This window comes from Colobus angolensis, unplaced genomic scaffold (assembly GCF_000951035.1).
Source record: "Colobus angolensis palliatus isolate OR3802 unplaced genomic scaffold, Cang.pa_1.0 Scaffold311, whole genome shotgun sequence".
Lineage (NCBI taxonomy): Eukaryota > Metazoa > Chordata > Mammalia > Primates > Cercopithecidae > Colobus > Colobus angolensis.
In genome coordinates, this window is record NW_012116389.1 from 267,299 (window position 1) to 280,298 (window position 13,000).

Below are 13,000 nucleotides of genomic sequence, written 5' to 3' on the forward strand. Positions count from 1 at the left end.
AGATGATTGAAGACTGAAATCTTGTTGATACAAATATTTTTAAAAATCTGTTTCTAGGGTGCTGGTGGTATGTTTGGTTCATGTTGCCTTGGCAGTGAGGTGGTCAAACAATTCCAAATAGAATCGGTCCTTTACTAGGGACCAAACAGGCTCTTTTCTTTTCTCTTTGCACATCTGTAAATTTCTTTCTTTAAAACTTGAGCTTCTGACTTGGGAGATTTTTATGCTGGGTGGGCCCAGACTTCTGAGGGGGCCCAAAGGAACCTTGTGGGGCTGTGAGGAGTCTCAAAGCACTAGGAGGGCCACTGCCGTGAACAGCTGCTCCCTTCCCTGCATCTGCTGAGAGGCTCTCATCTGAGCCCAGTGGTCTGTGGCAACAAATGGAGATAGACAGAGAGCAAGAGAGAGCGAGAGGTAAAGAGAGAGAGAGCGCGCGCGAGAGAGACAGCACCATAGGTCCTGACAACTGCCAAGTCTCCTTTATCTTCTCCTGGGACCAGAGGCTGCAATCCTACACTACCTCTCTCAGTATAAAGCCACAGGTTACAGTTTGTGCAGCTGATATCTCAAAATAGGTACCCAACTTCACACCTAAAGCACAGTTTTGTGAGAGCATGAATTGAGTCACACTTGTGCAAGTGAGCTTTACACTCACAATGTTGGTGTAGACCATAGGTCCCTCCCTACCCACTGCTCTACAATGCTCAGCCACTGGCCTCCTCTTCCCTTGGGCCCCTCACCAAGGGGTCCTGGAGTTCAGGGGTCAGTATCATCACTGCCTCATAGTCATTGAGGGGAGGACTTGCCCATTGGGAGGCAGATCCTCAGGTGGGAATGCTGATGGCTGTCTCAATACCTGGCTTTTGGCTGACTTTTGTCCTTCCCTTCCCCTCCTGCAGCACCATTTCACCCTCTATTACCAACATTCGTAGAAGCCTTTACGATTCAGCGCCACCCGCTTAAGCTTTAGTTCTGAACAACAGAAGAGAAACGAGGAGTAGGGGTATCCATTTCTAGTCTGACTGCCATGAACTCCCTGGGAGACCTTGGGGAGTCCCATCCACCATCTGCACTTGTCCTTGTCTTCACAATCTGGGGTGGATTTGAGGTTTGCTTAACTCCCTTCCAGGTCAAAGAGTTTGTAGTAGGGGTCAGGAAACAAATGCCTAGAGAAGTCTGCTTTTCTTTCCTTCTTTTCCTTTTTTAGCAGCTTAGTCAATAAATTTATTGTCTTTATCTGAAAAATTCTCATAGAAAATTGTTCGGTTTAGCTCTCAGCAGCCTGTTCTTGAGCTCTGACGAAACTTGCCTTCTTTTGAGCTACCCAGTGTTTCTTATCTGGGCAAGCGATGTTTTGGAATGACTCTACCTTTTCTCTTTAGCTTCTTTCTTGGGATTCTTCTCACAGCCTGATTCTCTCATATAGCAACATGGGCTTTGTTACACATCTCCTCCATCATGTATGGAGTTATGCTGTTCTTTATGTATTGAGAAAATTGTTTCTTGTAAGATCTTCAGTTTCTTCCATTAGGTAATGCATGTAATCTGCAACATTCTGACCCATGATGTGCTTCCCATGTACTTCTGCATTAAATGCCTTGCTTTCAGAATCATAACCGGGGAATCTGTTATTGTGTACTATGAGAGATGGAGAGGCCTCCATTCACAGCCCCCTACAGGGCCCCCAAAACTTTATTACCAGTGGTGGTTCTGGCGAGGCCTGCCTTCAAATAGCAGGTAAAAACACCCAGCTGACCATCAATGTTTTCCATGTTGTATTCATCTCTGGTCACCTCAACTTGGCCTTCATAAGTCTTGTCCATGCCAGACTTACTGAGAAGCCTGCGGGCCAGCAGCAAGCCAGTACAATATGCTGTAGTATAATGTGTCAGGCCAACCTTCACACCATATTTTGGCAGTTCATATGCTTAAGCTGTGCAGACTATCATATCCCCTTCTATACAGGCATAAGCAATCTGACAAATGATATCTATGTTTGTCACCAAACTATCATCCTGTATTTGGGTGTGTTGTACTTATTTTGATACAGTATCACCAAGCATTTCCAAGTATAATCATCGGTTTTACCCTCCTATCATTTTCTGAATTTCACTTGGTTTCTCTTAAAGCAGGCCTTGTTCTTTGACAACTTTAGCAAACCCCATCCTGTAGAACAGAGACCCATGTTCACAGCTAAACACACACAGCCTCAGAGGTCTGCTTTTCTAAATAAAGTTTTATTGGAACCCAGCCACACTCATTCATCAGGTCTGTGACTGCTTTTGCACTACAATGCAGAATTGAGTAGTTACCACAGAGACCATGTGCCCTGCAAAGCCTAAGATATTTACCACCTGGCCCTTTACAGGAAAAGTTTGCCAACATCTGGTCTATGGCTTCAAATTTTTTTTTATCTTCCATAGGGTGGGGCAGACTTGTCCTCAGAGCCACAGGAATTTTGTTTCGTTGAACAAGATCTTGGTGACTTGAATAAAACTGAGGAGGCTGTTACAGGATCCAAGCCATAGAGCAGGTGAAGGAATCTGTATTAGCTGGGGCTGCCATATAAAATTCATTGAGTGGATGGCTTAAACAACAGACATTTATTTCTCACAACTATGGAGGCTGAAAGCCCATGATCAAGGTACTGGCAAGGTAGGTTTCATCCTGTGGCCTTTTCTCTTGGCTTGTAGGTGGACACCATCTTGCTGTGTCCTTCCTCACATGGCCTCTTCTTTGTACATGAAGAGAGAGAGAGAGAGAGAGAAAACACAGGCCAGCATGTGAGCTGCTGGTGTCTTTTCTTATAAGGACACTAATCTTATTGGATCGGGGTCCCTTCCTTGTGACCCCACCTGGCCTTAATTACTTCCTTATGGGCTCTGTCTCAAAATATAATCACATTGAGGGATTAGGGCTTTAACATATACATTTTTGGGGAACACAATTTAATTCATAATAGAACTCTAATCTTTTTCTCATGAGACTTTCTGATTATGCTGACCTGACAGATGGGAAACTATGGCAATGGAGGTCAGATGTTTGCTCTGTGTCTTCCTGAGAGGAAGACTTATGAGAAAGTGATGCGTTGAGGAAGTGCTCCCTGGGAGATTGGTCAGGGAGTCGAGGCAGGGCAGGGGGAGAGATAGAGTGAAGTCCTGCAGGGGTAGCTTCCTCCTGATCCTTCAGGGGAGCTCTGAAGTGTGAGTTACATCTCTGAGTCTGACAGGCCTGCATCTGTCAATCACTGACTGCCCCAGGGCTGCCTTGGGGGGATGTTGGCTCCCAGGCATTTCCAATCTCTGCAGGTGTGGGCAGACTAGCTCTAGCCGCCTGAGGGCAGTCCTCTAACGGGAGTTGCAGGTGCGGCGGCAGAAACAAGATCACACAGAGGCCAGGAGAGCAACGCACAGCAACTGTAAAAGGAATTGGAGGGTGACTGGGTAGAGTGTTGACTGTGTTGCCACCTCCCACAAAGAGAAGTCAATGACAAAGGGTATATCGAAGACTGTCTAGCCCTATTCTGGTAAAACAAAATTTGGTACATCTGTGGGAAGGTTCTATGTTCGAAAGTTGTCTGAAGAAGGGACTAGACCTTTTGTATTCTTGCATTCCCAAACCTGGCACACAGTAGGTGCTCAGTTAGGCTTGAAGACTGCTGGTAGAGTGGGTGACTGAACGCCTGCAGGGGGCTGGAGTGATGGATAGCATGCTAGGATCAGGTTTTAGAGAGGTAGCCTCTGTCCTGTGCTTTTCACAGCTTGGGAACCCACTCCGGTCCTGACAGTCCAGGATCGGGGGAAGTTTGGCCATTTGACTCCATCTAAGGACTTTGCTGTATTTGGATCTCAAAGACTTTCCTCCCAACACAGGGGAGTAGCCTTTCAGTGGAGGACAGTGGGGTGGGTGGGAACAGATGGCTTGCATGTAGCATAGGTGGAATTTTATATCTACCTTGATTTTATACACATCTTAGAACAAATTGAATGCTGGTGGCTGATTTCATGTGTTTTTATGAGTTTTGTCACATTACCTAAACCTTTTTTTTTTCCCTTTGGGAGAATTGACCTGAAAAACTATTAGAAATAATGAGAGTTCAGTAAGGCAGCAAGTTACACAATAAATGTACAAAAATCAATAGCTTTCCTATTTCCAACAGTAACCACTTAGAAAAAATAATGGAAAAGAAAGATCTCATTCACAATAGAAACAAAAGATATTTATCACCTTGCGGCAAACTTATAGGAGATGACACATGTACTGCACTTCCTCCCTCTGTCCCAGGCATCCTTCTCTGGTGGGAGAGAGATAATTGTTATGGCTACAGCTTGGATTCCTGATCCCTGCCCCGCAGACTTTTGCCATAGGAGGATAGGGGGCCAATGTTTCCCTGGCTCCCTTGGCGGGAGGTTTCTGCCTCTTCTGCGGCATGTTGAAGATATGAGCTGTGGGCAGCTACCAAGAGCCTTCGGAGCATGCTGGTAGCCCACTGTGGTTACTGTAGGTGGTTACCCTAGCTTAGAGCAGTGACTGGGTCACAGGACATTAAATGGAGCAGGGAGCTATAAAGGTGATGCTGGTTTCCTGGAGTACCCACTGACTCTGGAAAGCTTCAGGGTTGGCTGCTTCTACCAGTCTAGGGGGTCTCACTGATGATCAAGCTGTCTGTGACCAGTGTGGGTGCAGGGCGCAAAAGATATTGGTGGAGGTTTTTCCTGTACCACGATGGTGTCGTGTCTGGGATGGGAGTAGATTTAGGAAGCAATCCAGGGATATTTTATCCCAGAAACATTCTAGGGTTAAATAGGATGACCTCTAATTGAGTGGAAGTTTTACATATATTAATATTAATCAGGATGCTTTTCCTTTGAAAATGGCAGAAAGCCTAGTTTAGCCTTCCATGTCCTACAAAACAACCCCAAACAATACAAAGCAAGCATATCCCATCCATTTCTCCTTGATGCTGTGCACACCAGTTTGGCTGCTGACTGCCAGCCCCTGCAACTCTGCCTGAGGAGTCTGCTTTGTCCATTCTTACAGTGGGCCCAGAAATGAAGGGTACCAATGAGCCCTGGGAAGAGTCTGACATACGGATAGGTAGGAGAGGGGGATGAATACCCCAGCTCCTTTCCCTCTTGGATGGCATGGCTCTGAAATGTGTCCTCCACAAGGTCTCCCAGAATTCCCGAGAGGGCCTGAACCCAAGTTGCCTTTTACTAATTAATTAATTCATATTTATTGATTTAGAGACAGAGTCTCGATCTGTCACCCAGGCTGAAGCACAGTGGTGCTATCTCAGCTCACTGCAACCTCCGCCTGCTGGGTTCAAGCAATTCCCCTGCCTCAGCCTCCCAAGTAGCTGGGATTACAGGTCCCTGCCACCATGACCAGCTAATCTTTGTATTTTTAGAAGAGACAGGGTTTCAACATGTTGGCCAGGCTGGTCTCGAACTCCTGGCCTCAAATAATCATCTGCCTCAGGCTCCCAAAGTGCTGGGGTTACAGGCGTGAGCCACTGCGCCTGCCCCACGTTGCCCTTCAGCAGTTACTTGCTCAATGATGCACCCTTTACTGGCTGCCTTCTCTTGCCCTCACTTTCTCATTACCTCACTGGTGTTTTCCAGTATTATTTCTCAAATAAACTCTTTGCCTATCAATCCTTATTTCAGGATCTTCCTCTGTAGTGGAGCAGGGGCTCAACTGAGAGAGAGAGAGGGAGAAACAGAGAGAGAGAGAGAGACAGGGAGAGAGCGAGCGAGTGAGCGCAAAGTACATATAATTGGAATCCAGGCATAGCTTTGGCTTCAGGTAGGACTGGACACAGAGGACTCAAGCAATATCACTAGGATGATCAGGTCTTCCCATCACTTGGTTGTGCTTTCTTCTCAGGCAGACTCTGTCAACACAGTGGATCTCAGCAGTTCCAGGCTTATAGTCTTCAAACTAAACTACCCTAGCAGAAAGAGAACTTGTTTTTGTCCTAGGATATTTTAAAATCGCAAACCACTGGACTGACTTGCACACCTCTAAGCCCATCACCGAGGCCAGGTAGATGGAATACTCTGTGTACCAGGCAGGGTTTTCTAGAGGGACAGAACTAATAGGATACACACACACACACACACACACACACACATATATATGTATGAGTTTATTGAGTGTTAACTCTCATGATCTCAAGGTCCCACAATAGGCCATCTGCAAGCTGAAGAGCAAGGAGAGCCAGGTCGAATCCTAAAACTGAAGAACTTGCAGTCTGATGTTCAAGGGCAGGAAGCATCCAGCAGGGGAAAACGATGTAGGCTGGGGGACTAGCCCAGTCTTGTCTTTTCATGTTTTTCTGCCTGCTTTATATTCTAGCCAAGCTGGGAGCTGATTAGATGGTGCCCACCCAGATTAAGGTTGGGTCTGCCTCTCCCAGCCCACTTACTCAAATGTTAATCTTCTTTGGCAACACCCTCACAGGCACACCCAGGATCGATACTTTGCATCCTTCAGTCCAATCAAGTTGACACTCAGTATTTACCATTACACTCTGATTGGTCAGTCCTGATTCATGTGACTGTGGATCCCTTTCAGGTCCTCCTCTGTACACTCCCATTCCACTTTTCCCACACACTCTAGTGGCATACAATGGAGAGAAATCAGAAGCAGGGAAGAAGGTCCTGTGTTTTGGAATTAGATAAAGACAGACACATGTCTGTATGCATGTGCTGATGTCTAATTGTGAAGAATCTGATCATTTGCTAACTATCAGACAATATTGGTAAACAAATTCAAAGAATCTGTGTGTAAGCCAGACCACTCTTTTTTTCAATGTTATGAGACAAATAGAAAACAAATATCCCAAGTGAAGTCCTGCATCTTACTTCTATTCATATGAGTGATTTCTGTAGAAGAGGCCAACCTTTGGAAAGAAAAGCAGAAGATGAGAGAAAAACTAGTATCTAGAGAGCTTCTAGTTGTATGCCAGTCATTGTCTTAGCACTGTATGGTTGTGACTTCATTTGACATGAAATCTATAGTGCTCATTTTATAGGTGGCCATACCGCAGCTGGATGATGTTAAGTCAGGTGCCGAGGAAGGCTCTGAGCCTGGACTGTTTGACCCCTCAGCCATGGTATTTTCACTCTTCTAGATGTCTTCCCTCAGAGAATGGTCCTGGGAGAGGGAAGTCTGCTCTGCTGGTTCTGTGAATGAAATAAACCCTCTTCCCACTAGTCTAAGTACTATGATGTTAGAAAGGAGACACTTTAACCAAATGGAGCTTACAGTCATACATGGTGTAAGAATTAGAAGCACTCCATCAGCACTTGTGAAATCACAAAGAGCTTAATTTTAAAAAAAGTAATTTGCTCATATCCCAGCTGGAGAAGCCTGTCTATGTAGTCCACAAAGCAAGCAAAAAGAAAAAAATACAGATTACCTCCCTGAAGGCAGAACTTTGCCTGCAGGTGTTATGATTTTGTCCCCTGAGCCCAGTACAGTGCCTGACACATTATGAGTGCTCAGTATGTATTTGGTGAGTGAATAAAAAAATTGCATACACATTAATAGTTCTTTTTTAAAACAATACTACTTTCTAAATGTCTTTCCATGACAATGAATAAATCATTTCATGATGGTTGTAATAGTTCAACTTATTTAACACTTTATTGAATTAACTATTTATACTTATTTGATACACTTAACTATTTAATTCCCTCTTTTTGGATTGGTGGGCAGTTCATATTTTTGAGGCTATTAAACAATGCTATGAATGAACATCGTTGCACTTAAGCTTTTACAAATTTTTCAAATAATTTATCTAGGGTATATACAGAAAAGAATTGCTTAGTTAAATGGCATGCATGTTGTAAACCTTGTTTTGGAAATACACAGGCAAATACATATCCATGTGTAATAAGGAAAAATGTGACTTATTTTGAAAATTAAAGGGATTTGCCTTTATCGCAGTCTTCAGCTAAACCTAACAGTCATATCTTAGTACACTTAGCAGTCTAAAGTGAGTTAGTTAATTTTTATGGCTTATTGTTTGAGGTAAGTGGGCCACTGGATAAAACTTGAAAGTTTATTGCTTGCTTTTTATTTCCACCATACTGTTCTGTGAGTCTTCGGGAAATCTCTGGAGCGTCTGAGTATCTTGTCTTTGGGTCTGCCATGCCATGTCTCATGTAGCTTATATCCTGTTTTGCCTCCTCTCCACCCCCAGAACCTCATTAGTGTCTCTCACACAGAGGATTCAGATTCCAAAAATATTTGTGGAATTAAGTGTTGGCAAGAGAGTGCAAAATCCAGACTCGCACACACTGCTGGTGGGAGTATTTAATTGGCACAGCCACTTTGAAGGCAAGTTGGCAGTGTCTATTAAAATGTAAAATGTGCGTACCCTGTGATTCAGCAATTACACTTCTCCATGTCTTCTCAAGAGAAACTTTTGCTCATGTGCAGATGTGCACTCAGCACTGATCATAATAGTGAAAACCTGGAAAGAATCTAAATGTCTATCAATAGGGAAATGATTGAAAAAAATTTGAAGAGATTCTGAGCTGTAAAGTAGTAGTTAAGGAGAATGAAGTAGACCAGAGACAAAAAATTCGGGTTCTGAGGGCCAGATCCAGGCCAGCAAAAATATTTTATTCACTTTACATAGTATTCCCCTCTGCCACTCCTCGCCGTATATCTTATAACTATTTTAGCCAAGTCTATTCTTGTTATTTGGGGGTAGTTATGCTTTATAAAGTCACTGCATACACTGAATTAGGGGAAATACAGGATTAGATTCTTGTGAGCCTCTGGTCACATTTTCACTAATCAATCAATACGTTACCTTGCTTTATGTGTGTTTTTGTTTAAAGACACCTTATTTAGTAGATATTGTTGATTCGTCAACAATGAACTCACAGCCAACAGGCCTATAACTCATACCTGAAAAAAGCCTCTCTAATACACAGAAGGCACATCACAGCCTCCTTGCTCTTAGGAACAGGAGACAGCACTTCAACCCTATGCTTGGGGGTTTTTTTTTTTTTATTTTTTTTTTTTTTTTCCTTTAGATGAAGTCTCGCTCTGTTGCCCAGGCTGAAGTGCAATGGTACAATCTCGGCTCACTGCAAACTCTTTCTCCTGGGTTCAAGTAATTCTCCTGCCTCGGCCTTCTGAGTACTGGGATCACAGATGCCTACCACCATACCTAGCTAATTTTTTTTGTATTTTTAGTAGAGACGGGGTTTCGTCAAGTTGGCCAGATTCGTCTTGAACTCCTGACTTCAGGTGATCCTCGGCCTCCCAAAGTGCTGGGATCACAGGCCCTGGCCAGGGGCTGTTTTAAACAGCAAAATTACCAACAAAAAGCACAAAGATGGAAACATATGGCATTAAATACACCACAAAAAGGACACTTGTTTACACTGATGTGAGCTAAAGAAAGAAGGCAGAGCTCTTCCCTTGTTCATTCTGGGCTGGGAACACGCACATTGGGCAACTCAAGTATTTTGCTGTTCTGCGCATGTCCACAAATGACATGAAAAAACTAGGAATATTGATTGTGAGGTGACAAATAAATTTTAGCAAGTAGGTACATTTGCAAATACAGAGTCATAAATAATGAGTATTGACTGTATATATCTCTGAAATATAAGGACTCTTTTAGAAACATCTCAATTACTGTTATTACTCTTAGGTTCCTTAGTCTTCTTTCTTAATCTTTGTGTATAAACTGGAGATTCCTTAATATTATTATCCAAAGTGTACATTTTCCCAATGTCTCACTAAAAATCATTATGACTTCATGGATTTAAGCATACTTGGTAAATTTTAATTCATGATATGATGATGACTATGAATTTTATTTCTTATTATTTTTTAACTTTTATTTTAGATTTGAGGATACATGCACAGGTTTGCTATATAGGTAAATTTTATGTCACAAGGATTTGATGTACGGATTATTCTGTACAATCTGTGCTTCTTAAAAGAATGGGAGGATCACCTGAAAAATAGTCACATGGTCTCCCAAACTCACAGTGAAATTAATGAGGGACTGATGGGCATGACTCCCCAAATTTGGATGGTATGGTTTGGCTCTATGTGTCCACCCAAATCTCATCTCAAATTGTAATTCCCACATGTCAAGGGAGGGAGGTGATTGGATCATGGGGGTGGTATCCCCCATGCTGTTCTCTTGATAGTGAGTGAGTTCTTAGGGGATCTGGTGCTTTTATGAGTGTTTGGAAGTTCCTCCTTCATTCTTTTCTCTCCTGCTGCCTTGTAAAGAAGGTACTTGCTTCCCCTTCACCTTCTGCCACGACTGTAAGTTTTCTGAGGTCTCCCTAGCCATGTGGAACTGTGAGTCAATTAAATCTCTTTCCTTTATAAATTACCCAGTCATGGGTATTTCTTTATAGCTGTGTGAAAACAGACTAATATATTGGGTCTGAATCCCCAGATTCCAACATTAAAAGTCCACTGAGAGAGGTGGTGCAGTGAATGGGTAAAAAAAAGAAAAGAAAGGAAAAAGTGTAATCATTCTTCCAACAGGCCACTGCTCTTCCCTGTGATGAAGGTGAGAGCAACAGTGAATGCACCATGGCATAGTGCAACTAGCACAGTTTTACAGCCAGATATTACCTGGCTTCCAATTGAAGTCTTACTTCTTACCAGCTGCTGACCTAAGGCAAGTTGTCTAATTCCTTGAGCCTTAGTTTTCTTATCTGGACAATGAGAATAATCACTACCTCACAGAGTTGTTGGCGGATAAAAATCGTATATGTGAAGAATATGGTACATAGTAGGTATTTATAAATGCTAATTAATGCTTGCTGTTGTTTTTTTTCAGTGTTCGGTGTCATTTAATGACCCCCATCTCCTTGAAGGGCAGGTGCAGGCAGCTAGGCAATGGCAAGAGATGCTTACTTGATGATCTTGCCCTGACTGAAGGCTTGGCCCACACTCTTGAAGGCCCCCTCCCAGCAAAAATACTCTTGAACCAGTGCCTGGGTCTCCTTGCTGCCAGGATCCAGTTTCCCTCATGTATATGACTTGTAGTCCCACCGCCAATCTGGACTCAGTGAAAAGGGAAGCTTCTGGCCCTGGAAGACCCAGACTCAGAGCTTCTATTGTTGGCTCCAAAGAAGACACTGACAAAAACATTCTTCCTCAGCTTGGCCAGTCACTGGAATATTCCAGTGATGAGATTGCAACTCATGAAGATCTGGGTGAGTTCTTCAAGGAAATGATACTCTGAGAACTACAGGAACCACCCATCCTTATCGAACTGCTCCCAAAAATATGGCAGCACCCCAGAGAGTGTGTCCTTCTTAGAGTACCTGCACTGAAATTTATCCAACACAAAGGTACTCTTGGATGTTGAGCAAAGGGGTCCTTGGCCTTGGGCTCAGCAGCCAGCACCTGCTCACATTCATCCATCTCCTCCTTAGGAGCAGGGGCAGCTGGCCTTTTCTCCTCTTTCTGCTCAGCCTGGGGCTTCTGCTTCCCTTCCTGTGAGCCCTTTCCTTTCCATGTGGTGTCCTGTTTAGGGTGGCTCTCGGCAAACTTTTAAACATCAAACTGGGCCATGTTCTCACACAGATTCACTTCCCTCCAAACAACCTGGAATTGGGGTTGGTTAATGCAGGTGAGGAACCAGCGGTTGGCATTGGGGAAGGCCTGGTGGAAAGAAGCTTCCAGGACCTGCTTATAGAGCTACAACAATATGCCAACAACTGTGATATCAGCCAGTGGCACTTGTTCACCCACCAGAGAAGTCCTCATCTTCAAGTGAGCATGCAGCAGCCCCGGAATTCACCTCACCTCCTTCTTTGCACTCTTGGTGGCCTTTTTGTTATGCTGCATGATGCCCACGGTGAGGAACACCCAGGTACTGGCACTGTATCGCTGTCAGCAAAGTTCACTCACTGCACCACTTGGGCTACTGCCTCTGGAGTACTTCCCCGCAGCTCCTCATGTAGGCAATGGCATTGCTCTCAAACACACAGAATCCATCATCACCCTCAAATGCGGGAAACTTGCTGGCAAGAAATTTGCAGAGAAATTCAAGAGTATTGTTGGTTTGGCCAAAGTGGTGCGGAGAGCACGTGGACCTGAGCCCCGCTGTACTGAGCAGCAATGGACACCTTGAAAGCCCTCACATTTTCAGAACATGAGTACAGGGTCCTAGCTGCCATGGTGATTCTGCAGAGAAAGGGGGTGTTGCTGTTATTTTTGTCATATGCCTGATTGCAGCCCTCTGAGGAAGGCCGATAGGCAGACTTGCTATCTCCTATGAGAGAGGCCGTGGGGAAGGTAGGCAAGAGGAAAAGGCACTGTGGCCAGGTGAGTCACACTGTGGTGGTAGGGTGGGGCTGAGAGTTGAATTCCTGGCCCTGGTCCATAGCTCAGTCTAATTAAAGGGAGTCAGATTCTTGATAAGCCATTGTCTAAATGATTAAAAAACAAAAACAAAAACAAAACAGACTAGCCCTGGGGACAGGTGCATGTTTTGCCCTCTGACCCTAGGCCACCTTGCCCAGAGAGGAGGCCGAGCACAGGGTAGCCTTGTTTATCTGGCCTCTTCTCATCTGGGTTGTGGGTTTATCTGGAGGGAGTCCCAAACTGGTGACTTATGTTTCTCCCCCAGGCACTTCAGGACAGAGAGCTGCATCCATTGGGATGGAGCATCCCTATCTAGAGTGACTTCTCTGGCCTTCTTAGAACACATTGCCCTTAGACTATTCAAGTGTGTGTTTGTGTGTGGGACCAGGACAGGGTGGTACAGAACTCTAATTCAGATTAATAGGAGATCTAAAAGGTGAAAAACTCCATAAGGAATATGAATCAGAAGCAAGAATCGCTTCACAAGGAGACTCCCTTTCCCCTTTCTCTTTCCCTCATTCTCTCCACTGTTTTGATAAACTTGATGCTCACCCCAGCTGTGGCATCATGGTAAAGCTTTGACTTTTTCATATTATCAGTCTTCCCCATAAAGTGGAGTTATTCTGAA

The 13,000-nt window shown here is 44.1% G+C and overlaps 2 pseudogenes; both read right to left on the reverse strand.

Moving 5' to 3' along the window:
- Window positions 1-1,267: 1,267 nt before the first annotated feature.
- LOC105518121 lies at window positions 1,268-4,477 on the reverse strand (annotated as a pseudogene).
- Window positions 4,478-10,910: 6,433 nt separating this feature from the next.
- On the reverse strand, window positions 10,911-12,185 carry LOC105518122 (annotated as a pseudogene).
- Window positions 12,186-13,000: the final 815 nt, after the last annotated feature.